Source organism: Parasteatoda tepidariorum, chromosome 3, assembly GCF_043381705.1.
Source record: "Parasteatoda tepidariorum isolate YZ-2023 chromosome 3, CAS_Ptep_4.0, whole genome shotgun sequence".
Lineage (NCBI taxonomy): Eukaryota > Metazoa > Arthropoda > Arachnida > Araneae > Theridiidae > Parasteatoda > Parasteatoda tepidariorum.
In genome coordinates, this window is record NC_092206.1 from 5,625,788 (window position 1) to 5,628,691 (window position 2,904).

The following is a 2,904-nucleotide window of genomic DNA, read 5'->3' on the forward strand; positions in this document are numbered from 1 at the left end:
TTTTTTTGTTATTTTTGGATATAAAACATATTTGTCAAACTTTAATGAACGTAGAACAAGTATTGCATTGCTTTATATTTTTTGAAACGACTCATAATAATTTTAAAGAGTAAAACATTGTTTTAGTTCAATATTTTTACTTCTATTTAAGTCATGTCATAAGGCATTTTTAGCGCAATTTTCGCATTTTAAGGGCATTTTTTGCACTTTTAAGGGCATTTTTTGCAGTTCATAAGGGCATTTTTTGCACTTTTTAAGGGCATTAATTGAGATTTTTTATGTCATCAAAATCCGGGCTCTAGTTATAATGAAAACTTATCACCGCTGAGACTGACGAAAAATTTTGAGATCATTATGCTTATTTTTGATATTGCTGGGAGCCATGTAACTTTTAAAAACGCGTTTGTCACAAAGCAACCCCACTTTATGATATATTTGTCAAATACTTTTGTCCCTTTCAATTTCTTTTATTAGTTCGCACTCGCCCTATTATCTTGTTCAAATTTTCAATCGTTAATAAAATACTCTTTATTCATCTATCCAAAATCAAATACATTTTTTTTAACTTGAAGTTACTCGACACTTGATGTTAGTACAGTTTTTTCAAATATTAATTCATTCATTAAATTTAATTCATTAATTTCAGTTTTATATGGGAGAAAAATTTTAATTATTTAATAAAAAGTAAGTAAAATGAATTCTTTTGTTGACCTAAGTTAGAGTTGACTTTAAATTTTTTTTATATATATTACTTGTTTAAGTTTACGATAGATTTTGTCAAAAATATTTCGTCAGACATCTGTTTGAATTGCAAAAAAAAGAAAGAAAAAAATTTATTTGCCTGAAAGGATTTTTATGAAAATGTTAAAATAATTCCTAATAAATTAATTTACGCATTAAATTACATTACATAAACAAAATCTATATAGGCTGTTTCCCCCCCCCCGTTAATAGTATGAATTATTGGTTTAAATCCAATGAATTATTTTTTCAATCACAAGGAGCTTTCGTCAAATGCATTCCAATGGATTGAATTTATTGACGAACCATTAACAAAATTTCTCGCTTCTGATTCTTTCTAATTTTTAAAAAATAAAACTTAATTATGGTGAATAAAATTAATAAATTTATGAAATAAAATTAAAAAATATCGACTTTCTAAACTACAAAAGTGAGCTCATAGAAGATTGATCAATAAACAGTTAATTAATCAATAAATTCAATGAAACCAATTATATTATTTCGTTCGTTATTCCTTAATGAGTTTTTTTAATACATTATCTTCCTTACTCTGGGAATTAATACTCATTTAAGGGGCTCTTTTTCAATAATACTTTTTTTTTACTCTTGCTTTTTCAATAATACTTTAATACATATTTTAGCAAGTAATTGTGACCGTAAAAGGTTTTAATGGATTTATTTTTTATTTATTTATGTTTTTTTTTTACAAAATACATAAAAAGCTATAAAAACACTTTCATATTTAACTAATAGTGAAGATTTTTTTAAATTCATATCAAAATAAATTTTTTCTTTTTATTTACTTGAGTTTCCTCTCCGCTATTAAAGCAGCATTTAATCCAGGAACTTATTTCATAAATTAATAACAATTAAACGATTTAATAAGCAAAAATTAAAAAAAAAAGATTAAAAAATTGCACATTATTGTATAATAAAATTCTGGAAAAATATGATGTTACGCAATAATCTCCAATATCGTGCTGCTCTCTTTATATGGTGCCAAGTTTGAATCATAAAGTAGTACTAATTTAGTGCTTCTAAATTTTTTAGCCTGATATACTCTAATAAAAATCTGTTCCATGGTTATGTTACGGCTAAAGCTTATCTAGCAAATTAACTAAGATGATTCGTTTAATTACTCAATCAAAATCTTCCCACAGTTTACTTAGAAAATGGGCGCCCTTCGTATTTTTTTAGTTTTCAACTCCTTAATATTTTAAATCGATGGAACGGGCTGTAACTCATGTGTGTGTTAGAATTCAAATTCTTGGCCGAAGATGGCGCCACTGGAAAACAAGAAAAATCTCACCCTTCTGCATTAAAATAGGCTTGTCAGCATTGACAAGTAGCATAAGACAGCAACAAATAGATGGATTCTTTGTATTATGGGCTTTTAATTGATTGATAACTATCACATGGTGCGTAGCGTTTTTAAAAAGTGCTTGAAGGTGCTTATTTTCGATTATCGTTATTTGAAAGTCTTTAAAGGTGCTTTTTTTCATTGGGTGTTTATAAAAAGTGCTTAATTTTCCCTTTTCAAAAATGTGATTTTTTTTCTTTACCATGTCGGTTTTCGCCACGTATTGTGTAAAAGCGTGCTTTTCACATTGTTCTATTCGACGTTTTAACCATTCATTTCAGCTTCCATAGCGTATGAAAGCGCCAATTATTTTACACGTTTGATGAAATACTTATGACTCCTCATTTGCGTCTACTGAGCTGGGTTCGGTCAGATTATTTCACTCTAATGTGCAACTCTGCTGCATTTTGCAGATATATTTTCAATTTTAGGTATCATTTTCCAACCTCTGATATCGAACCGAAAAATCTGTCAAGCATTTTATAATGGCAAATATAATCAGGAAAATAATTCTACGTCAGGAATTGGTTATTTTATCATGATCATGAAAAGTCTTTGAAAATTATTTTGGCATTTTGTTAATGTATATGTCACGGCGAAGGACCGAAATCGGTGGTTGTTTACTTTCACCGGTGAATGTCGACAAACACCAAATGCGTCGGTGAAAGATCGAATATTTCATTACATTCTTGTACATTCGAACCCTCACCGGTGTATGTCGACAATCACAGATATGCTTTGGTGAATGTCCGAAATATTTATTACATTCGATTTGATATGAATTTATTCGTGGATATAATTAC

General features: G+C 28.4%; 1 protein-coding gene across 3 annotated transcripts in view; it reads right to left on the reverse strand.

Annotated features, from left to right (window-relative positions):
- LOC107452371 (guanylate cyclase 32E) overlaps positions 1–2,904 on the reverse strand; it is a 182,636-nt gene that overhangs the window by 62,852 nt on the left and 116,880 nt on the right. The window lies entirely within an intron of this gene.